Here is a 26,951-nt window from a genome sequence, read left to right as displayed (position 1 = left end):
TTAGATGCTGCGACTCGTTTCGAAGAAATCCGTTTTTACTAAGAAAATCCTTAAGGAAGTGAGGACACAATTTTGGTTATAAGAATTTTTGTATAAATGTCAGCAAAATTTGATATTACTTTTATTTATAGTAGTTAAGTGTACGAAATATTACACGATTTAGTATCATGATAGGTTATGTTGTTTAAATAAAATTCATCAGTGTCCATAACTGGATTTAATTCTATGGATATATCCATTTATGGACATATGTCGAAAATAAACTTTTTTTAAAGGAATTAATTACATGCGCTTTTCTGTATTGTCTTTTCTTTCTGATTAATAATATACCTATCACGACCATTTCAAACAAAGGGTTCCAATATTGTACAACAATTGTCCATGACTGGATTTGCTTTGGTTCCTATAATGGACATTGATATTTTTTGTTAAAATTACACTAATGGGTCCAACAACATAATATCTATCTAAACATGAAGAATATATTTTAGAACAATGGGTCATTATGTGCTGTGCGACTCGTTCTCGGCTTCATTCTCTATCACTGCGTAGAGAAGTCGCATACTTATGCGTATTGTAACGCATCTATCATAGATCTATGGTGAACTGTTTGGATCGTTGTCTGCTGCTAAATTCCACCACCATATAGCACACACGCTTAAATTTCATCCACACCATCTTGACAACAGTTTAAAAAAAGCTTTTTGCTTCGTGCTACAATTTGGAATCCATATCGATGGACCGATCAGATTAAGGCTGCTGGCGGATTCAGATTGGCGATTCACTTCACGAGTGTAGCGGAATGCCAGGAAACAGAGAGATATGGCGGAACATCGTGACGCGGGTAACATCTACCCCCCTAGAGTGATATGACGAAGAAGAAGAAGTCCCAAAATGGATGGAATGGCAGTACTTTTTTTAGTTATATTTTTCATCCCTGACTTAAAAAAACCATATTGGTGTTTCTTAACGGACATAACTCGTATTTAACGATGCATTTTTCCAATTTTTGCCTAGAAAATGGAAATTAAGACTGTTTTAAATATTATAAGTTACATGTAAAATAATTAATAAGTACTATTTTTTATAAATACATCCCCGATTTATTGTATTCCAATCATCATTTTCAAGATTCTATTGATAACTATAAGTCTTCTCCAAGTGTAAATAACTGGAGAAACGACATTAGGTACAGTCCATAAATGGGTGTTCATAACTGGATGTTGTCCAAAACTGGGTGTCCATCATTAGATTTTTCACTGGTGCAAAAAAGTGGTTTTTTAATTTATAAATAACTTCATTATTTATGCATTGTAATCTTTTTTCTAACATTGGTTACGTTAGACTAACATTGAACTAAAGGTATAACTAAACAATATCCAATAAAGTTAAAAAACCTACGAGAAATTTGCAAAAAACTTCAATTTTTTCCTTAATCTATACAAGACTGGTGCCGTTACGTTAGGTACCTATGTTCGCAAACTTATAACAGATCTCTGAAAGTACAATAATAAGTTTTAACGAGTAAAGTTTAGAATTAACCCCGTGTCTCACAATTACAAGATAAATTGATCTAGAATCTAATTATTATCGAGATATTAGTACTTTAATGGGTTTATAATTGAGTTTAGTGTTCAAATCGTAGTGAATAATATATTAGACTTTAAATTTACTTTCGTGTAAAGTTTGATCAAATTAAGTACTTATTCTGTGAGAGACTAAAATTATTATCAACGTTATACGTTCTTACTCGACAAATTTGTGCTTGGGACCATGTTGACTATTTATGAAGGTTACAAGGTTACGCTTTTTTGTACTTACCATTTAGTGTGGTCGTAGGTATGTGTTTATTGCAGCAAACAATACCTATAGTAGGTATGTATTGTAGGTACTTAATCAAAATCAGCTCAATAGCTTTGCTCTATGTAATTTATGAACCGAATTGACTCAATGAGCAAAGGGTATTTTTATTTAGACAAATAAAATAGATTTGACCAATTCAATTCACTCAGAGGAAATGTTTAACCCGCGAGCACTCGCGCTATGAGCATTTTGCTCACAGTAAATTTAAAACACCCGCCATTTTGTCAAAATTATTCGTACGTACATCGTTCATTTGGTAGCTGAGTTTTGTTCCGTCCCCCACCCCTGTATGCAGTTCACTTCTCGAAAGTGTGCGCCAGTCACTTGGACGAGGTGGTTTGTTGCACCGTGTACCATCAGGCGGCGTTTTGCTCATCGCGCGGGTATCGACGCAAGTACATTTTTTTACTCATGACTTTATTTTTTTTCATCTTAGCGACTGTTTTACTGCTACTTTTATGTAACATTATGATTTTACATTACTGAAATAGTAATCTATTATGTATTTCTATTATAGATGGATCGTGATCGAAGGGATGAACAAATTTTAGACCAAAACCTAGTAGTATCTTTAGTTTTCATAAGAGCAAGGTTCTGGTGTCTTACGTACCAAACAAAAAGAATAAAAAAATTTCATATGATAAGTACACTTCATAACGACGACCGAATCGATCCAACAACTAGAACTACCGCGAAACCAGAAATTATCATCTTTTATAATAAAACGAAAGGAGGTGTTGATGTTGTGGATCGACTAAAAGAAGAGTATTCTGTGGAAAGAGTGGCATGTAGATGGCCGCTGAGATTCTTTTTCACGATCCTAAACATAGCCGGAATCAACAGTCAAACCATTTACAAAGAAAATACGGGTAAGGGTATAATCATCAAGCGCAGAGACTATTTGAAGCAACTAGCTTTTCAACTAACACAGCCACATATCCAAAGAAGAAGCACCTTCAAAAATATTTCAAATCCTCTTCAGCAAGTGTTGAAACGTTTTTTTTACCAGAATCTGAGTTACCAGAAGAAGAAAAACCAACTGGTATCTGCGTGGTTTGCCCAAGACGCAAAAATTACAAGACCAACAAGAGCTGCATTTACTGCCAAAAATTTTTATGTACCGAGCATAGTCGTACAGTATGTGATATGTGTAAAGCTCGCATATACGACGAAGATTAGTTATTTATATTTAGTTAAGTTATTTTTTTTAAAGTTTTTTTTTGTCTAATTTTTTCCGTAAGACTGTCTTACAAGACTGGCAAATTAGTGTCTATGATTGTTAATTAAAATAAAAAAGATTAATATTGTTAACTCTTTGAATATATATTTTGTAGAATAAATAATGTGTATTTTATTGAATAAAATATTGTTTTATTCATATTTTCTGGTAAAACATGCATTTATTGACATTCATAAACGTGAGCAAAATGCTCTACACGCGAGTGCTGATGTAATTTCTTGAGGCGCGAGTGCTGGCGGGTTAACCGATCTCTGTTTAGAGCGCGAAGTGGTAACAAACTAACAGACTAATTAACAGGTTTTAGACTAAGTTAGGCAGGTGGGTTGCCGGGTTGCAAGAGCCTAATTACGGCAACTTTAACCGCTTTCAAGTCAAATGTTACACAACTCTTTGGATGAATAATATATTAGCGTGATGAATTTAATGATGCTGTTGACCTAGTTTGGACTGGAAGTTTGACGTAATTGTTTTTTGACTAAAATTATCACGTACTTCTGGAGCACGTAGGTATCACGCGCTCTTTTGGGACGTCTATAAATTACTCATGACTCATGAGACGTTTTAGAGGATTCTCGTACATATTAACACGTGAAATTTGTTAAACTTTATATTTTTCATTTTTATTAATAAAATAAACAAAAAATTGCTACCTATATACCGAAATATTTATTTATTTCATCCACTACTTATTCGAATTATATTATATGCCAACGTGCGCAAGAGAACATAAAAAATCTAAAATTACCTGACTAAAACTTCACCGCGAACAAAACTTTAAGCTCATTCTTTCACATGCAATTATTATCTACGTAGGTATAACCTAAAAGCATTTCGACAGGTAAGCCATAATTCATTACAAACTACTCCCGAAAATATACGAGATTTGGAAATAGTATCACATAAACAAGCCAATTCGTTATTGAGCGGTATAAATCAAATAAATTCGCTTTTCATTATGGAACATACGCTGAAGTTAACAGAATTTTGTTTGTGTCCTTGATTTACGGGACTTGGACATTGTTGGAGGTATGTTATTAATCTCTCTTTTATATAGACCTCGGGGATGTATAGTTAAATGTTAGATGATTTGGATGATAAATATGAACGTAGGATTTTGCTGTTGATTGTTGAGGCTGTAAAACGATATTGAGGATTGCTTTTCAATATTAACTTTAGATTGAGGGTAGGTACTTGCATCTCGTTGATCCTTTATTAAAATCTATGATTTCACAATATTGCTTATAGTTATAAGTAATTCTCTTAAATATTAGATAACTACTTATGTAACAAATCGAAGTGTACCTAAGCTTCTAATCAAGGTGGTTACAAAAAAAAAATTACCGGCCGAAATAAGAACCTCCTCCTTTTTTGACGTCGGTTTTACTAAGTTTAACAGTTTATTAAACAATAATTAATTAAAAATCCTTTTTGAGAGTACTGAAATATAGTCTGAAATACATAAACACCAACGAAATAATGTAAATATCTGCCAGTCTTTGACTGCAGCTCTGCGGCTTGATTTGCATCACAAGGATCTCTGTGTCTAAGTTACGTAGCTTTTAGAATATTCTTAAGATCTGCATTTCAGATTTGAGTGCTATTATAATACATAAACTATATTATTTTTATAGCAAATGTAGCATGTGGTTTAATATTGCAAAACATGAGGTAAGTCTATTACACAATTTTTAATTACCTTCTGCCCGCGGCTTCGCTCGCGTATTCAAAGAAAAGCCCGCAGTTCCCGTTTCAGTGGAATTTACGGGATTTATTAAGCTACCAACATACCAAATTTCATTGTAATCGGTTCAGTAGTTTTTACTCGAAAGAATAACAAACATCCATCCATCCTCACAAACTTTCGCGTCTATAATATTAGATAGGAATTATTTATGTATCTATATTTTACTTGTGTGTATACGTACATTTATTTGGCTTGGCATAAACGCAATATTTATATGCTTAGATTTAATTTAAAAATATTTTTATATGCATGAGCATGCACGTATCTATCCAATATGTAGGTCAAACTCAATACTAACATGTTTTAAGTTCCTTCCATAATTCTTGAATAATATTCCGCATTTCCACAAAAATATATGCAAAGAAAAGGATAAAATATTAGGAGTTTCCAAGTTTTCGTTAAAATATGAAAACGAAACTTTAAGTATTTTGATTATTGAATAGGTAATAGGTATTCACTTTTTTACTATATTTTCAGTCTGTTTTTTCTAACTGATAAAAATATTACCGATATTTTGATAAAAGCGATTCTGTAATTTGTTCATTAAACGTTTGTAGCACAAGCTCTATCGTAGAGCCGTAGCCGTAGCATATTTCGTAGCAAACTTCGTACTGCATGATTGATTTTCCTCCTATGGTAGATTCTTTAAAAAGTGACCCACCATAGTATAATTAATTATGATTATGCGTGATTCATAATATATATTTCATACCATACTTTTAGTAATTCGTCAGTTCTACAAAAAAAAAAATGCCTGGCAATTTAAACTTCGTCTTCAAATATTATCGGATTTTATTGAAATAAAAAGTTTCTTTTAAGTATTACTTTTTGTGAAAAGTGTCGATAATATTATGTAATTTCATATTATGTTTATTCAATAACAGTCATATACATACGAACAAAATTATTGTATACCAAGGAACGTATAAATGTTTATAAACTCATTGTACATCTCAATTGTGAATAGTAAAGCGAAATGAGTGTATTTACATTATTCTGTTACAGTTTACATTCGCTAATTACGTACAATAACATGACTAACAGTGTTAATTAATCACCCTATTTTAGTCCATGTGCCGTGAGATTTTCAACGAAATACGTAATTTAACTTTTACAAGCATTCGCGTTTGTGGCTAAATTATTAATTACGTTAGGATCTTAATGAGAAAATAATTCGCTTATTTTCAGTCATGGAGATGTGTGACTTTAACGTATTAAAATAGTTGTATGTGGTAAATATTGAATTTATTTAAGGTTTTTTTAAGGTAATAACTAATTTTATGAAAAACTACTTGATCGTTTTAATAATAATATATTTTATCCTTGTACTTTGTAGTCCATGTTTTTATAGATATAAATATACAATTTTTAATACAATAAAACTGTAAAAATAGGTTCTGATTTTTCTAGTTTTACGACACGAGCTAAAATTATTCATAACTACATACCCAAGTCGCCCACGTAGACCCGAAATAAAACTAATAGAACATACAGCCTCTATCATAAAAGTAGTGGTATACTAGATTTATTGGTTCCATGATACTAGTGAAATAATTTTCAAACGTAATCAATGGAACTGTGTATTAAAGTTTGGTTCTTCAAATGAACTTGGATGGGGGTGAAGGTAGTATATTCACTTTCAATTAATTACTTTTCTATAGGTATATACCTAATCTTCTTATATATAAAATTCTCGTGTCACAATGTTAGTCTGCATACTCCTCCGAAACGGGTGGACCGATTCTCATGAAATTTTCTGTGCATATCGGGTATCATATACACATTTTCGTATTGGTAAAAAAATTACACATATACACATTTTCGTATTGGTAAAAAAATTTAAAACTTAAACATTATAACATAGGTTACAATGTACTTTCAATTCGACCTCATAAAGCCTATTAATAAATAATCCAAAACCACTCATGAACTCATCTTCAAGTACAAACACAGATCACAACTAACTCTAGTTACTCAAAATTAAATCCGACCAAACAAGAAACGCTAGCGTATCAGGCCAATTCAAGTTGAGTGTTTAACTTGCAGTGCATCTGCAATTCAGCTGCAATTGTATTAAGTGAATTTACTTCTAAAACTATTAAGGGTATACAATCGTATGGGGCAGATGCTGATTTCAACAGGCAAAGCCGACTTAAGAAATGTATTACTTTGGAAAGACTGCTGTAGTAGAATAATTTGATTTTAGTATATGTTTATATTTTCTTATTAGTTTATAAAGGCTACCATAGCTAATAATAATAAACCGTTCGACTGAAAAATCTTTGAAAACGGCAAAATGGACTGTTATCTATGAGCTATAATTGAAAATATTGAAGTTTTTTCGCATATGATATTTCTAATATGTATTACAGAACGTATGTGTGATGGGATGACTGTTTCCAAAACACGATTGGAAAAATCCTTAAGTTGAATTTTCGCTGACCGCTTATCAACGCCGAAGAATGGCTAGTTGTAGCCTTTAAAAATAAGTAAACAGCTGTTGTTAGAAATTAAGTGTTTTAAATATGTACAATATAACCAATATTTTAATATCCATGCATTTTATTATCAGAAAAACTATCATTAACAACTTGTATTTAAGCTAAACTTATTAAAAGAAGATAATTCCTTCTGAAAGTCCTTCAGCCACGTTTCATAGAGATTTGGAAGGGGTTAAAAGGCTTATTAGACCACCCAATTTTAAGGGACCCTAACCCTAACTAAGAGTGGTGTAATAAGACTTAGGGAGTTAGTGTCCCGATTTAGGGCGATCGGGTCTGCCCGATCTGCCCAGCTCCCTAAGCGCCCTGCAGATTGGATAATGTAATAACGTTTAGGGCGGTTAGGGAGCTCAGTTGCCGCGCGACTAGTGCGTGGAGTGGCTGCTTTTGTATGTAAGGTGTCACCAAACTACAGGTTTATATAACTTAAAAGGGAAGTTCCAAATGTTTGTGATCACACCGCCATGTTAACAAATAAATAAATTGTTTAAATCAATTGTTTATTTAATTGTTTTAAAACTCAACAAGTGTTCAAATTGTTCTGCACCTACTCTAATTAATTCATTAAAACTCCCGGTTCAAGCACGCTTAGTATTTGCATATTTGAAAACTTTTCACGTAACCGCAAATACTCTTTCACCCAGATCTTTCTCTTCTTTTTTTAATATTTGTTATTGCGTCAACGGTTGCCACTGCTACAGCAACTTTTTGAAGTTTCGATACTGACGGCGGCATAATGTAAAATGCAACAATACGTTTATCTCTCTAGACATTCGCGTATAAACTGAGTTAGGGCCCAATTCGCAGAGAAGTGTAATAAGCGCCACACTAACTAGGGAACACGCCCACGCTAGATGCAGGGCCCTTCATATCGGGTAGTGTAATAAGCCTTTAAGTGTGTGTTGACCTTGACGTCACTGACATGTTAATGTGTGTGTTAAATGACGTGCAGTGTCAGTATGGTATTAATATATTGTAAATAATCTACTATCTTATGAGAAAATTGTTTTATTATTCCTACTATTGTAAGTAATTAGATATAAATAGAAAATTTTAATAACTCCTTCGTCCAAAGTTTTCGTTTCAGCCGTCCCAATTGTTGTTTATTTTTTGAACACAAAGAAAAATGCTTTTGCTCTTTTTATACAGAAAAATATTAACATTTGAGTTGTAGTTCTCATCAGTTTTCAAATCGATTATGTTTTACAAGTCATCAGAATATCATTACACCTTTAAAATAAGGCCCCGTCTGGGTTATATATAGATTGAATTTTGTTGCTCTCACCCGATCCTTTGACTCGCTCATTCATAATTCAATACCGAATTTGTCGCTCAACCCGCAAATATGAACATATGAGTCTCACGCAAGTCTCACGTACAATTTTTGACAAAAGAGCGCTTCAAGTTATGATTACTAATGCTATGAGTATTGTGTGTAAAACATGAGCATGGCCTCATTATGTACTAGCTGTGCCCCGCGGTTTCATCCGCATTGCTCCACTCCTGTTGTTCTTAGCGTGATGATTTATAGATAAATGGGCTAGCGATAAATGGGCTATCGAACACCGAAAGCATTTTTCAAATCGGACCAGTAGTTCCTGAGATTAGCGCGTTCAAACAAACAAATAAACTCTTCAGCTTTATAATATCAAGTACTTATAGATGTAGATTGAATTAATTTTTAATTATCTTAAATTGGTAATAAACTTACCCGCATACATTCCACGCCATTGAAAGCTATTTAAAAGCACATGTTGATAGGTAATCCATACTAATATTATAAATGCGAAAGTAACTCTGTCTGTCTGTCTGTTACTCAATCACGCCTTAACTACTGAACCAATTTGTATGAAATTTGGTTTAGAGATATTTTGATATCCGAGAAAGGACATAGGCTACTTTTTATCCCGGGAAATAGGATAGGTTTTATCCCGGAAATCCCACGGGAACGGGAACTATGCGGGTTTTTCTTTGACTGCGCGGGCGAAGCTGCGGGTGGAAAGCTAGTAATAATATACTTTCGACCCAGAGACAATTTAATTAAATGTAATTATGTAGTTAACAATAAGTGTATTTTTAAACAGATAAAAGGAGATAGAGATGTGTTATTTTAAATTTCAGAGACACGGTTCCATGGTGTAATGGTTAGCACTCTGGACTCTGAATCCAGCGATCCGAGTTCAAATCTCGGTGGAACCTGTACTTTTGTTAAAAAATTCCCAATTTTTTATTACATTTCAAAATCATTATTTTTCTATTTTTAAAGCTCACATCTCGGTATATAACGTTCATATTTTTACTACCTATATCTTATATATAAAATTCTCGTGTCACAATGTTAGTCTGCATACTCCTCCGAAACGGGTGGACCGATTCTCATGAAATTTTCTGTGCATATCGGGTAAGTCTGAGAATCGGCCAACATCTATTTTTCATATGTACCACGGGCGAAGCCGGGGCGGACCGCTAGTATACCTATATATATATAAGTTTTCGCACATGAAATGTTTAGTGTAATCATGTTAAATGTTTAATATACCAAAATGTTGAAGCTAAACAACACATGCTTAACCGAGTTAGAGAAAATTTGAACCTTTATTCAAATAATTAAACGGATAACTCGTAATTTTGAAGAGCAGCCACAAAATCAAATTAAACATTTATAACCTTTGATACAAAGCAAAATAGAATAATATTATTGAAGATTGTTACATTTCTTGTTAATACTTTAATGAGAGGAAGATTACGCGACTAAAAACATTTGATAGATCAATTATATTTAAATGAACGCTGATTTTTTATATTAATTGAATAAAATAATATGGAACATCTTAAAATATATCTACTGAATAAAGATATTTAAATAATATTATGATAAAAGTAAAATTTAAATATTTTTCCATTCAATCAGATCTAATTCCATTTTTATCAGGAATCGAACCGATACAATTTTTATAATTCAACTAGCTGTTGCCCGCGACTTCGTCCGCGATTACGTCGTTTTAGGTCATTCGTCGTTTAAAAAAAATACGTGACACTTTATTTTTGAATGTTCTTAATTGTCTCTTATAAAATTTAACTACATTAAAATTGAACACTCTGAAAATCTTAAAATCGGAGAAAATTGAAAATCTGAGGAAAACATGAAGGAATGTGATTTAAATTCTACATTACTTAGTATTTCAAACAATAATCTAAATTAAATGTAGATTAACAGTTTGAGCGCACCGTTATAGAATATGTACCTAAGTATTAAATTACGTTAGTTTACATAGTAACAAAACAAAAACACGATGACTTTCTTTCGCGCTCGGTACCACAAACTAAGCATGTTAATGGTACGTGGCCCGCGTCACTTGACCCCCCGCGAGTTCCCCTCCTTTGCTATGCGAAAATACATTCGTCGCCCTGCTGTAGGAAAAATTGTAATACTGTGGCCTGGGCGTTATACACGCCCAGGGAGTTCCTGAGTGCCGATAGACGTCCGTCTATCGGCATTTATAACAAATATCACCATCTTGAGGAAAAGCTTCTAATGTCGATTTAAAACTGCATACATACGAATTAACCTGATGAAACATGTTCTAAAATTGTGAAATGAGTTCAGTTTTAAATTCGAGAAATATTGATAATTCTTGTATTCGACTATTCGTTGTAGTCGAATACAAAATATATTTAAAGAAACTTAGGTTGGCCTTCAGGCAAAAGGGATCCTATCAAATGGTAAACTTGACCTGGTATTTTAAAAGTAAGCATGAAAGGACCTTCTGATAATTGTTGAGCACCAAAGGATCATTTGAAACGCACTACTATAAGAGCGAATATTGTCTAAGAACTGTTTAGATTGCACGTCATGTTCCTCTAAAAGTAGTGATTTCAAAGGTTCCGGTGTATCTTCAAACAAAAGCCGACTCCTTACTCCACTTTAAAGCATTACAAAAATAACATACTACGTTAATATCGCCTATACAGAAGATGATCTGTAATCAATTGTGAGGTTATAAGAAAACCCACTTTTATATTTGTCGGACCCCACCACCGAATTCGTAGATTGATCTTCTATGTTTACCTCTAAGTCATTAAGACTATGCGAAATCTGTCTGCAGTGAGAGGGGCCTCTCGCTATTCGTCCGTTTCCAGAGACCGAATAGTTTCAATTCTTAATCTTTCATTAAACAAACTTAATAATCGTTTTTGTCTCAATTAATTGTAATATTCGCGTCCCTACTCTAGTCATTGCTTATGCTCATGTTCATCTTCAAGAGATCGAATAATATTATGGTGCACCCTATCATTTGTCAAACGGTCTTCATATTGAGTAAAAGTTTCAGATTCTCGAGATAAAATGTGACGGCCGTGATCAGCTGTGAGACGTTATACCCTCTTAGTGAAGGTTTCGGTCTCACGGGATAGTACATGCCGTTCGCGGTCAGCTGTGAGCCGCAATTCTCGTTGTGAAGCGGTTTCAGGTTCTCGGCATAACACGTGTTGTTTTCGGCCTAGAGTATACCTCTAACGATTCTTGAGAACTCTTATTTCTCATTTTCTCAGCTTTGCTCGAATTTCGAGATAAAGATTTTTTAGGTGGCACTGATGCATGAAAATAAAAATTGAGTTAAAACGGACTGAGAGTGTTATAGACAAATATAATCAGAAAGCTTCGAACTCCTAAGCTATCGGAAGTTACACGTGTTATTGTGAGTCAACCATAAAAGATATACATTTATGATGTCGGGAGATATTTTTTATATAATAAGGAGAACATTTCTTTCATACATGATTTCTGTGTAGCTTTAACCATTAAGGTTGCACACGCGACGAAAGCTTAAAAATGGAGTTACTGCTCTGCTCAGGAATATGAAAAATAATTGTACCAAGTTTCGTTTAAATCCGTCGAGTAGTTTTTGTTTCTATACCGGTTATACGGACAAAAATTTTACTGTTTGCTTCTTTGGCATCAGTGTCGATCCCTAATCACCCCGTGATAGTTATTTAGGAAATATATTTCATGTACAGATTTAATATACCTAAGTATACATAATATATTTAGATTCCAATTTCCATGTAACGTTAAATTCGACTATACAATAACTAACAGACAACGCAGGTTACTCTCGTTTCCGTAAGTTGAGGCGGCTACATATTCGGTCCTCATAACATCACTTTTAGTGAACGAAACGACAGCGCGGTTTAATTCGATGCCAACACCATCAGAAAAAAGGAAATATTTTTAATTGTGAAAAAATATTATGATTTACACTATTTTAATATAAAATATATGGCTGTGAGTGTGTAAAAATAAATCCAGCTAGTTTCACATCACACTTATGTTTATAATTAGCTATACGACATGAAAATATACATATTAATTACCAAGCAATAATCATACAGGTAAATACTGAACAAAAGTATTAACAGTCAAAGTTTATTTTTACTAACATTTAACAACACCCATGTAAATGATGAAGAAATGATAATTATCAACGAACTAACCTTTTCTATAATACTTAACACAGCACATTTTTTAAATTATCTTGCTCAACTCTGCTCAAAAATTTGAGGGTTTTGTTGGAACTGTAATGTGTCAAAACTATGATATATCTAAACTACGATACAACTTGCATGCGGAAATGCTCATTACAATCAGTGAATTTAAAGAATAACTAACAACAACTATTCAATTTTATTGAGCTGATGAATATCTTTTGCCTGGAAGAGATCACCGCCGCCTAATAAATATACTGTGTTTTCTTATAAAATCGTAACATAATTTCTTTTATCTACTAAATTTTAATAAATAAGTTCTTTTTGTTATTTTTATCTAAAAATGATCTTGAGCTTATATTAGGCAAAAGTATACATTAACTTTTTATAATTTCAGGACCGCACCTTAAATGGGGTGCTCGGAAAATATGCCTACGGATTATTAATAGAGAAATGATACCTACACAACAAAGTTATGTTGGTTCCATTTTATTTATAAAATATAATGAAAATGGGCAAATATAAAACATATTATGTAAAATGATTAAAAATAAATAAATGAAGCAACTACGATTCAAAGAAAACATCTTTTTCAGTGTGAAAATGCTCTAAGCAATCCTGGATGATGAGTAGGTATAATATCATGTACTCTCATCCCAGTACGGTCGGTACCTCGATAGCCATAACGATAAATATTATAATCAGATAACAGCAAAGTCAGAATAAAAATCATAACTTGTACAGTTGTGAGTGCAAAATTTATGTTTCATTTGGCAATAACATTTTTTTCGGTACTAAAACGTAGTAGTTTGATATGTGGTTGGCTGCCCCTCCTCTCCTTCCTGAAAAATATCCTCCAAAATTACCCGAGATACTTCCAATGATTGAACCATACGTTGGACATTAACTTCAGTCAAAAATTGACGAAGCGGATGATTACTAATTTCCACTTAATCCTTGCTGCCACTATCTTCATCATCAAATCATCAATTTTCAAGTGGTGTTGTAAAATTGTCAGCAGAAATAGTCTTCCAAAGGCGATAGAATTTTATGAACATTGAATCTGTAAATAAAAAATCAAACGTTAATAATTGTAAATCAATAAAAAAAGCTACTTACAAATAAAATTTTATCAACAAACTACTGTTCCCAACGCACCTCAAAATCTTGTAAAAGTCAAAAAGAATTCATCATTTTATTATTTCATTCTAAAAGTGTAATATAAAACCATTATAAAACCAATAAAAAACATGAATTGCTATCATTATAAAAATAAATACCTATAAAAGTAACAACTTACCTTTTGTGGGAACGCATGGTGAAAATTCACAAAACACGAAGATTGAATTTGATATTTTTGGTTTTATGACATTTATTTTAATTTTATTTATTTATTTATTTATTTATTCAAATGCTTTATAAATTTAAATTTATAAATAATAAATTTATAAAGAATAGAAACATTCGATCACGAAATTATGTGGGTTCGAGTCCCGCCTCGTGATCGAATTTTTTCTATTCTTTATAAATTTATAAAACACGAAGATTAAAAATGTAACCAATGAACACAATCAATATTAGATTAATTGTAATGGTGTCTAGTTTGACTTAAAATAATAAACATCTACCCTCACTTTTAAAAATGTAGTATATTCACACGAAATATAAGCGCACCTTATAGGGAAGGGAAGATATGGGTTAAAGAGTTAAATAAATAACATGATTATATTTAAATTATTAATTTTCAACAGTTGTTCAGTAGTGATAACATGTAAATTGATTTGATTTTTACGAAATCTCATAGATGGCGCTGTTTCAAATTTGTCTTTATACTACTAAATTCATTAAACTGTTTCTCTGCCCAAATTACGTAAATGACATAGTTTTTATTTTGTAAAGCTAGATAATAGCATGGCTTACTCGAAACCAACATTTAAACATGAGTCTTTAGATTGTACGCTGTCGTAGTACACGGAATATGTAAGAAAAATAAAGGTTCACAGCTCCTCCCGCGAAGGTGATATCATGATAATATGTTTAAACTATCCTCACCCGACCTCTTAGGAATATTCATGCAAAATTTGAAGTAAATCTATGCAGTACTTTCTGAGATTAGCCCGGAAATACATACAGACAAACAGACAAACAGACAAACCGACAAACAGACAAAAATTCTAAAAACTATATTTTTGGCTTCTATATCGATTATAGATCATGGATCAAGTATTCTTTTAAAAAAATATTCAATGTACAGTTTTGACTTTCCTACGATTTTATTATATGTATAGATAACGAATTTCGAGAGATTAATAAAAAGACCGAAGAACGGTAAAAAGCATTCATTAAGATAATTAATATTTATTAAAACTTCTCCAATAAATTGTTTTGGAGCCGAAAATTTTCTAAAATCTTCATTAGCGTATTTTATGCCCTTCGTTATTAGTAACTTTTTAAGACCAATTATTAAGTTGAGAGTTTGTAATGCAAAACGTATTTATTATATAATATTTTAATGTTTCTTGTTTCGGTGGTGAAAGTATATAGTAGATAATAATTGTTCCGTTATTTATGTTAGCTGAAAGATATTGTGAAGGAAAATTTAAGAGTTCTTATCAAATATTCACCTATTTCAATAACCACATATTGTGTTAAGGCCATTAAGGCATTTTTATGTATTTTTTTAATAAAATGTGCCCACTTATAACTCTACATTAAACTATCAAGGCTTTTTTTTGTATTTTTTTAATAAAATGTGCCCACTAATAACTCTACACTTGAACTATCAAGGCATTTTTATGTATTTTTTTAATAAAAATGTGCCCACTAATAACTCTACACTTGAACTATCAAGGCATTTTATGTATTTTTTTAATAAAAATGTGCCCACTAATAACTCTACACTTGAACTATCAAGGCATTTTTATGTATTTTTTTAATAAAATGGAATAAATAAATTAAATCACTTATAACTCTACATTTGAACTATCAAGTAGAGTCCAGACAATTGCAGTATATGATTAGCATTAGGTAAATTTGCTCTCAACTAGCAGCCAACATTAAAACTGTAAATTCCGCGCAGCGATTCCAGAAAGTTCGACTGTTAACCACATACATGTGAACCACGTGTTGTAATTCAATCAATTCTGTTTAATTAAAGCTCTATTAGTTCTCGGAAACTAATTTGAAGCTGAAATTGTTTTGCTTCAAGATCGTTGGATGTGGAGAAGTGGTTTATTGATAAACGGAAGGAGTAAATAGTTTGTGTTTATAACGCATTATTTTGTGAACATATTAGAATTTTACCGATTTTGAGCAACTTATTGCTCGTTTAAAAATTAGGAAGACATAGTAGGTGAAGATGTTTATTCGTATACAGAGTTTATATGGTACAGTGTGTTTGTCTTATGAATAAGACGTCCTGGGTTATCTTTGGCAAAAATTTTCGCTTGCTCATACTATACAATGCTTAGTGGAATCTGTACGTCCGTCACAGCACGCAGACCTTTCTCTTGGGAGTTCAGAGGGTTATGAAGCGTAACTTCTTACCTTGTAACAAAATAAGACGATATCGTCTTGACTATAACAAGTTCTTCGAATTAAAAGTTAATTATATTTCCTATAGGTACTTGTATTACCTGTAGTACAATTAGATGATTCATACTGTTTATGTCAGTTGATATTATACGACTAGACGATACATTCACCCAAATCTTAATTTTTTCATCGTATCGAATTTACTACAGCTACCAATAACAATAACAATAAAATTTTATGGTGATCGGCTATCACAATAACGATCCATCCATCGACAGAAAATAAACAAAAAATTCAACGTTTTCAACTTTACTCCTAGGGTACCATGATGTCTAAAAGCAGTATTAAAAAATAACAGAGCTATATAGATCTAGCGCTATCACTTTCCCACAATGGAAAAAACACTGCTACATCACGGTTTGTCTGTGCCAGTCAGGAGTTAGTGATAAATCATCGAATAAACAAACAAATTCATGCAATATATTCACGCATCAATATCGTACGTGAAGGACGATATCCCTTTATGTCGTCACGTCGTCACGCTGTCACGGTGTCACGTTGTCACGTTATCACGTTATCACGTACGAGGTAATTCGTACCCCAATTCTGAACGGTATTTGGGTGGAAATTCATTTGGACGGTTAGATTGAAATAATCGATCATGAGTATTAAAACGTACTGTAAGGGATTAATATGTGGTAAGGGATTACTAAAGGATTATAATATACTAGCTACCAACACGCGGCTTCGCCCGCGTTTTCAAAGAAAAACCCGTATAGTTCCCGTTCCCGTAGGATTTTCAGGATAAAACCTATCCTATGTGTTAATCCAAGTTACCCTCTATATGTGTGCTTAATTTAATTGTAATCAGCTCAGTAGTAGGTATTTGCGTGAAACAGTAACAAACACATACACCTACACATACACATACATCCATCCACACAAACTTTCACATTTATAATATGTATTAGAAGGAAGGATTTTGTAGTAATTATACAGTTTAAGGAGACGAATACGAATAGATATTAATATTCAAAGATATTTATATCAATTAAAATATACGACTTATTAATTCTTTTCAGCATATTTAAATCAAAAATATACTTAGCTACCACCGAAAAGTAAAGAAAATGCTACTATAACTTGATAAAATGTGTTAAAAGTATAAATACGCGCAGAAAATCCAATTATTGGGAATCCAAGGTATCCAAAGTCTCTTCAGAAGTATGTAATGCTGCTAATTTCTTTCTGGAACTTATTAGGTAACAGTTACAGCAGTAACGAAATTGTAACAGAAAAAAGAGAAACGGAATTTCTGCCAATTATATCTCCAAAAACTTTACTCCATTCCCGTAATGTCCATCACGAATCATTAATATGCATGTGGCCAATGGACGAGGAATTCGCAAACTGTCAGCGTAATGAAGGTATAGTCGTGGACAACAGTTCAAAGAACATTGATCCTATATTTACTGGATAGGTCTTTATACTGTTATCTAGATACTAATATTATAAAGCTGAAGAGTTTGTTTGTTTGAACGCACTAATCTCGGGAACTACTGGTCCGATTTGAAAAATTCTTTCGGTGTTAGATAGCCCATTTATCGAGGAAGGTTATAGGCTATATTTCATCACGCTACGGGCAACAGGAGTGGAGCCACGGGGGTGAAACCGCGCGGAGCAGCTAGTCTAGATATAAAAAATTTCTACATAAGTAATTACATATCTAATAATTAAATGAGTACTTTAAAACTATAGAGCTTTTAAAACAGAAACATGATGTCTGTAAAATTAGTCTTTATTTCTAGTAAAGCTAACTAATATTTTTAATTTTCCATGTGTTTTTGGGTGATAGATTAGAAGTACTGAAACGTATTATTAAGTACCTATTAAATTTTCATTTTCTTAATAATATGATAACACAAACGTAAACAACTATTAACAACTTTATGCAATCAAATTGTGAATAAAAATATTAATTAGAATAGGCATCCATTCGAAAACCTGTAAATAATGAGGTAAAGGTTCATGTTCTTTTACTTTGCGAAATCCTTAGCTCATCTAGTTGACTTCCTACGCAAAATCTATTTACGTAAGCAGTTGACTAGGTATTAAAATTTGATTTGATGGTGACCGCACAAACACCGGTTGAGGGTTACAGTTTGATAACTGAGAGGATAGAGTTTATTTATTGGAAGCTTCTTAAGGCGATCCTCACACTGCCCCGCATCACGCTGCATGTTGCATGTCGAAGCACCTACGCGCGTTCCTGCGGGAGTGCAGATCTGCATCATCGTGCGGGTTTTTGCGCACTCACGCGCGTAGGTGCATTTGTAGATTCACGCACGGCGGCCGGCGCGGCGGCTCTCATTAATCATTTATTCGCCGTTCTCTGTGGTGTGAGCATCACGATAGTTTTGATAAAAATTGTTAATAGTGTGGAACTCATTCAGGACGCTGCCATTATACTAACTGTTTGGTTTTTGTACGGTCAAATTAAAAGAAATCGTGCCTATAGAAGATACATGGGTACATCCTTATTTACAAACAAGATCTTTAAATGGGTCATTTGTTAATAAATCGATCGATAATTCAAAATCCCATTCAAAATCACGCGCGGCACTGCGGGATTCGGTGTGCCATACCTTGCGTCTCGCCCCGCATCTACGCGCGGGGATGCATGTTTCTCCGCGTGTATGCGCGTGACCCGCATGAACGCGCGTGGTTGCATTTTCAGTGTGTTGGACTGTGCGTGTTTTCTATACAAACGGAGATACTTACAAGTAACGTTAAACACGCAGTCACGCAACATGCAGCATGATGCGGGGCAGTGTGAGGATCGCCTAATTGAGTTTATGCATATTATTTCTAGAAGCTGACATGAAAAACGTTGTTTTGCTATTTTATCAGATAAGGGTAAAGTTAACAAGCTATATGCACAAAAACAAACAAGTCATTAAACTTGGTCATTCGGTTAATAAAATGTACTAATAATATATTGATTAGGATTATATAAGAGATGCAGCCCGCAGTTTCGGGTTATATTACATAGGAAAATCTTTTTTTTTTCATACTCCAGTATTTAGCGTTTGTTTGGTAATTTTGTGTGTACTTTTATTGCAATATACAGAAACGTGTCAGTTGTCACTTTGACGATGAACGAATATAAAACCACAAAAATTCTACCGTTCCAGGAATGTTGCTCTTTGTTATTTGCATCATCCGATGATTGGTCGAGCGTGTGACGTAAATTGGTTTAAACTGGATTTTCCACAATCCCCTGCCCCTAATGGGGTAAGGGGCAGATGCATTGCATGTTTTACTTACCTATCGCTTTTACTATAGTAAGCTGTCTGTGCTTTCCGCGACAATCGTGGCAATGTAATCTTTACTGGTACTCTTGAATTAAGGATATTTTTCTTATTTTTCTTTTTCTTCTTACTCAGTGATATATAAGCAACGGCCGTGAAATATATAGAACAAAGGTTTAATGATTCATAATTTTATAATGACTAGTTGCTAACATTAATATTTAAAACCTGCTGTCACAAAAAAAAAAACTACTCACAAAAATCAACCTTGTATGTTTTTTTCACAACAAACACTAGACTGTACTATTTTACGCGAATTTTTATTCCCAAACCGTACAAATCCTTTATATTTAGACAATATGAAAGGTGATTTAAACATTTTTAACACAAGAGCTTTTATATAAAGCTACATGTTTTGAAATGCCGTTCGCGGGTAATTTAACGTGCCTTTTAATCCTGGGAAATTTAAATAGAGGGATTTGCGATTTTTGTACTGTTCTTTTTTTATACCTAATTTATTGTGTAAAGTATGAAATCAGGTTAACAATTCAAAAAATTTAATTAATATGATATATTCACTTCACTATAATAATTGTTTTCATCATACAAATAATTGTCCCAAAAACAACTCACTTTAGAACGCTTCAAAAACAGTTTTTAACCATAGGTTTAATCCATACTAATATAAATGCGAAAGTAACTCTGTCTGTCTGTCTGTTACTCAATCACGCCTAAACTACTGAACCAATTTGCATGAAATTTGGTATGGAGATATTTTGATACCCGAGAAAGGACATAGGCTACCTTTTATTGCGAAATATGTACCACGGGCGAAGCCGGGGCGGACCTCTAGTGAATTATAACATTAAAAATAGTTTTTGTACAAGCAAAATGAATGATAATAAACTTCGTTATTCTAATTCTGTTCGCCAAAACAAAACTAACACTCTTTTATTATGTTTTCGTGAAGCGTGCTATAGTGGGACTAACATTCATTCCTTCTAACGAACCGGGGACATGAGGGCCATCAGATGTCACTGTTTTGTCCCCAATTAAGAATAGTGTGTGAGACCTCGGAATTGAATGAAACATTTTTGTTGTGAGGTAAGTACCATGTAGTTCTGGCAATAATAAGTGCTAGGTATAAATTTTTTTTAATATACCTATGATTATAATATGTATGATAATAAAGATATAGTTTTGACTATCCGCTTTTCTATAATAGTACAAGTGGTCCGCCCCGGCTTCGCCCGTGGTACCTACATGTTTAAACTATCCTATCTCTCAAGTTGGATCGAACTACACATGGTGAGCGAATTTTATTATAATCGGTTAAGTGGTTTAGACTTTAGGTGTCCATTGAGGACAAACATTGTGACACGAGATTTATATATATTAAGATAAACTTAGTATAAAGCACGTTACTCGATAAAAGGGTAAAAAATGAAACAACATATTTTGATTCTCTCAAATTTATTATATTGTTGCAGTTTCTCTAATCATCAGTATCACCAATAATTGCAAGAATTTGAACAATCTAAGCCACAAACGCCTGTCGGTCTCTGTCTTTTTCGTTTTCCGAGCTTTTTCTTTAGCTGGAACACCGATTTGAATAAATTAGTAACTTTTGATTAGCTCCAGTGTTAAACATATGCTACTTTTTGCAAATCAACACTTGTTGTCCCTTGAAAGAAGGTTGCCTGGCAGAGACGGCTTGAAGTCATAAGGCCGCCATTTGTACATTTTGAATGGTTTTGTTTTATTTTAGTCTGTTCCACAGTAAATAATAAATAAATAAATAAAAGGAGCATAGATGATAAAAGTTTTTCCTAATTATATTTTCCGCGGGTAAAATCGCAAGGGAAAGATTTAACATAATATATTAGGTTAAAAGATCGAAGGGTATTACCCTTGATCTTAAACATTTCATGGTTCAATAGAAGAAAGCGAAGGTCCGTATCTTGCATCAGCTAATTAATACGGGACGAAATCCCATTGATATCCTATCTGATGGATACGTAACCTTATTTGATTTATTATTAAAGCTTCAGCCTTTATTGGGAAAGTAATAACATTACTGGGCATGATTCTATTTGATAAAAAGCTGTTAAAATATATGTTAATAAATATAGTGATTTTATTTTTCTTTATGCTAAGTAATTTGGCAAATTAATGACTTCGTATTGTGACGTCTAAACGCTATAATAGCGCACAATTTAATTGAATGTAGGCAATGAGTGTTTCAACTATATCTATAAGCAAATATAATAATCTGTATTAAAACAATAAAATATAACATAATGGGCTTTCCTTGAACGCAATAATCTTAGCTGTTAATCGAATAAAAAAAGAGAATATAGATTTCTTAAAACTTTAACATACGACCAATAGAATTGATTCATGAAAATATAGAGTTGCAAAATACACGGGAAAAACTACGTTATTTGGAGAGTAAAAACATCGGGCACAGCTAGTCAAGAACAAAGTTTTAATCAAGCTTGAAAGCCATACCCGTTGACAACAGTTATAATCCGAAAGTACAACTTCCAAGGAATACGTCGTAGGGATAAAAAGTGCCTCTAACTTTGTATCGGAGATTACAAAGAAGAAAGTCTAACAAATATTTCTTGAAGTATAGGAATTTATTGGTAATATTTGTTGCGACACAAAGATACATAATTCGTCTCCATAAATTTTGTTTGTGGTTTCGTATTTATTGATCCATCCTTTCTTTTATTTTGAGGTAGGTATATTTAAAAATAAATTTTGAGAACTGATACTGTAAATCTTATTCAAGGCTGAGATGAAATTATTTTGGTAGATGAATTTATAAATTTGTATAGCTATTTTATAGAATATTTATTTAAAAAATTGTTGCAAACGCAATTAAATTCCTCTAAACACATCTATCTAAAATACATTCCTACATTCAAGACATTACAAGTCTCTCATGAGTGAAGTCAAAGTGTGAGCAAAAGCATTTCTCCTTTTAGTTTTCAGTTCTTTCTAACATTTAAATGGAAGGAAAGTCGAGTTCAAAACTTGAGTGGCTTAAAGATGTGAGCTATGCTTTGGCGTAGAGAATTCTTAGTTCGTTGGATCGTTTTTGTTGTTTTATATTATGTTCAATTAGTGTAGAGTTCAAAGAAAATAGATTGTGCAGTTATGAGACAATTTCTATCAAAAAAGGCCTGAAATATATCCATAATATTAATATGATAAAAGCAAATGTTTTTAAAGATGAATAAATTAATAGAAATTTCATACCATATTTTCATCATAAAATAGGGTGATAGGGTCTGGATGAAATTTGGAACATTTTTATAATACACAATACTATAAACTTATAAAGTAAAGATTAGCTCACAGGCTACTTTTTTGTAGAAATAGTTGTGGTAAAATATGGTAATAAAAATAGCTCGTTTTCACTTGTATACCTTCAAACATTATGAATTCGAACTGAAATTCACGTTGCAATTTACCGCTGTAAAATTGTATAATAAGAAGCTTTAGAAAGCGCAAAGTTCACACGAGAGAACTGGGAAGCCCTTAAAGCTACTATACCTACTGGTATAAGAATAGTCCTGTGCAAAAGCTAGTTATTTATATACAGCCTGTCTGAGTACTTCAAGGGTCTCCAGGAAACCTTAGAACTAAACATAAGGGTTGTTTCAAAGCTTTTCCCAAGTCACTATCACAGAAATTCACTTTCAAATTTGTCTCTGAAAATTGTGCAAGTAATCAAGGTTTGACTCTTGCATAATAAATCATAGCCGGGTCACGCATTTAACAGATATGGGATTCGACCCGACCTTTTAGCTTCGTCCTTTTGAAATCAACTCTGAGGGAATAACTTAATGTATTATCACTATATAAATGTAGTTTCGGATACGCTTCGCTGGTTTCTGTTGTTGCCGGTGGTCATTCACCGGTTCTGTAGTGATAATGTAAATCTCTAGCTGAAAGAGGTGTGAAAGAGCGTCTGTATTGTATGCTTTATTAAAAATGAATATTTTCTTATATTTTTGAACTTTACAACCTTCTAAGACGATATTGTTTCACGATTTGAGTGTTTTATAAATGCGAAAGTTTTAATTTTCAGATGGACCGATATTTGTAAAATGTATAAGTTAATTACGCCAAAAGTAATGAACGGATTAAAATAAAATTTCAGGCACTGTTGGTTGTTAATAAATAACTTAGTATAGTGTCCGTTCTAATAATATCTAGTATCTAAACCATTTTACTACAAATGGTCACATCCATACCGTATGTACTTATTCAACTTCACACTATGACAAGATAGCACGCGATTGTAGGATATAAAATCGATGTCGGTTGAAATATTTCTTCATTTGGTCATGAATATCGCTCGCGTGTTCCACCCTACATACCTACCTACCATCCTTTGACGCCGTAGCACTGTTACGAACAAAAATATTTGATAGTTTAAGTTGAATATATTTTTTGTATCCTGATGGACAAAAATTTAGCTTATGACTATTTTTTAATTAACTAAGATTTCGATTTTGTCCCTACCGAAGAAATGGCTCTACACGTGTTCCACTGCTTGTAATTTGTATAGCATTTAAACAAATACTCGGAAAATGTGCATACGAAAATAATGATATTATATGTATTGCAATACACAAAGAGCATCCAAAATGGGTACTATAAATTGGACTGGCTCTGCCATTTTTTTTTAAATAAGCAATAATACAAAATTTTAAAAAGAATATTACACGAAAAATATATTTTTATTCAGAAATTTTATATTTTCCGTCCTTCACAGAAACAGATAGCAATAATGGCGAATCATTAAAAACTTCCATTAATTCTGTACAGCAATTAATATGGAACTTCTTTTAGTTGTTATTTACGAGACTTGAAAAACATTTGCAAAAGTTCTTTCTTATAAATGAGGTATCTTTGAACATTTTTATGGAATTCGAAATAAACCTTGGTTTATTTAAAGCTACAAAACTTGGATTTATTTTTGTGTCTTTTAACGTTACGTATAAACCTGAATAATGTTCAGGTTATTTTATATAAGAATAATAATTATATATTAGGTAATTTTATATTTTATTATCTAAGCGAATGTTCAGGATATTTTAATTATCTGTGATTAGAAGAATTAATCCAGATAAATATTATACGACAATAGCTTGCAAGTTATGCATAATAGAGAGTATATTTGTTGTATGTATATCATTTGTTTTACCTTCTGCAAATATTGGAATTGGAACAAGAATTAAAGATATTAAGTATATACAGTATGGGATTTAAATAGTGAACTGAAAATTTTAATGAACACTTGCGAAAGCTTAAATTTCGAATATAAGATTAAAATAAATTTCATGAATTCTGGGACCAAACAAAATATAATATTGTTTTTCAAAGTCATCAAATCCACCTTATTTATTACAGGTAGAATGATGATAGGATCACTTCGGATACCTCATACCAAGCACCATTTAGGTTTCAGGCATCATCCTACTAATATTATAAATGCGAAAGATTGCATCTTTGTTTGTTTGTTATACCTTCACGCAAAAACTGTTGGACCGATTTTTATGAAATTTGGCAGAAACATAGATTGTAACTTGGATTAATGTATAGGATAGTTTTTATCAATAATCCCACGGGAACGGGAGCTATGAGGGTTTTCCTTGACTACACGGGCGAAAAGTAAGTTATACCAAAAAAGGAATAATAATTCAGAAACATTATCATTGCCTGTAATTAATATTAACTCAGAAGAACCGTTTCGGTTGAACGAGTTTTGTTTGGTAAAGTTAAATTAGCCTTGACGCACAACTTGTGTTATTTTCGAGTTTACAAGAAAACTTTTGTGAATCGGAACAATCAGGTGGAGGAACGAACGAATTTATTATTTCATTGGGTTCCGTAGTTTCATGTTGTTTGAAGAATTTGGTAACTTAATATTATAATGAACTAGTTTAACTTACATATGAGAAAATATGTAAGCCAAATGGAACGTCAAAATTTAAACAAGTTAAACAAAGGTGAAAATTAAATATTCTACCTATATAACATAGAAAACAATTTTAGCTAAATTTAAAACTGTTCACATAGAAAAAAATGTGTATAATTAGTAGAAATAAAATGATTTAGAAGAGTAATACCATCTGGAGATTGTATAAAGATAAAAATATAATGTAATTATTATTAAAAAAAAATAATTACGCAACTTGTAATCGAGTGAATTAATGTTTAATTAAAGGATTAAAAAGGGAGCGTATTGTTTTCGTCATTTCTTAAAAAGTCTTTGTAAGAAATCTTTTCATTTTTTCTTTTATCTTTAAACAATGACTTCAGGCGTTTTATAAATGCGCGCTTATTATTGTCGGCGTGAAAAACGAGAGTTGATTTTGATAAATATAGAAATATTTAAATTAGGTAACTCTTTGTTAAATATCATGAAACTAAAGCGTAAATAGGCGTTTATAATTTTAATTGAGGTGTGTTTACCGACTGCCTTTACTAATTGTAGGTACAGTATGGTATTATATTATCTGTAGTACAATAATCCAAAAAGGAGGATAACGTTTACGGGATCATAATACATTTCTTATTACTTCACGAATATTCTGAATTATTTTATTCTCTGTATGAAGTCAAGAGCATCTCTTCTTCCCACAAGTTAACTTGTTCTGTGGGTATGTATTATTTAATAAAAATAGAGAATTTACATTTTTAATAAACTATTTAGTTTATCCGACTATGTGTACATAATATTTAACCGAGTCGTTTACAACTTAGATAAATGTGTAAAGCATTTTAAGCTTAATATAATAATCATTTTAGTAGGTAGGTAGGGTAAAATTTGAACGGAATATATACGCTCATAGAAGACACATTATGTAATATAATAGGGCTTAATAATCAGTATAAGAGCAGCTCAAATATGTACAGACTAGCTCTTAATAAAATTAACTAAAGTTATGAGGAAAATTCGCAGTGAAATAACTTGAATCAAAATTTCTCGAGTTCATACAAATTTGTTAACTTGTGATCCATTTACTTGGTTTGTCCTATGTAAATACGATTTGAAGAAACTTTAAACTATACTTTAATAAACGAAATATATATAATTATTATACATATAAACCTTCCTCTAATCACTCTATCTATTAAAAAAACCGCATCAAAATCCGTTGCGTAGTTTCAAAGATTTAAGCGTACAAAGGGACATAGGGACATAGGGACAGAGAAAGCGACTTTGTTTTAAATACATACTATGTAGTGAT

The 26,951-nt window shown here is 32.3% G+C and overlaps 1 long non-coding RNA gene and 1 other non-coding gene across 2 annotated transcripts in view; both read left to right on the top strand.

The window, feature by feature from the left end:
* Positions 1-26,951, top strand: part of LOC149490773 (uncharacterized) — an 819,148-nt gene that overhangs the window by 782,926 nt on the left and 9,271 nt on the right. The window lies entirely within an intron of this gene.
* Positions 9,476-9,547, top strand: TRNAQ-CUG (transfer RNA glutamine (anticodon CUG)). Its single transcript has one exon. It is a non-coding gene; the product is annotated as a tRNA-Gln (tRNA).

This window comes from Colias philodice, chromosome 2 (genome assembly GCF_061535455.1).
Source record: "Colias philodice isolate Cphi_HAF_F1 chromosome 2, ilColPhil1 Martin Lab GWU primary, whole genome shotgun sequence".
Taxonomy (NCBI): domain Eukaryota; kingdom Metazoa; phylum Arthropoda; class Insecta; order Lepidoptera; family Pieridae; genus Colias; species Colias philodice.
The sequence above is the reverse complement of the archived record's forward strand: the minus strand, read 5'-3'. Positions and strand labels throughout refer to the sequence as shown.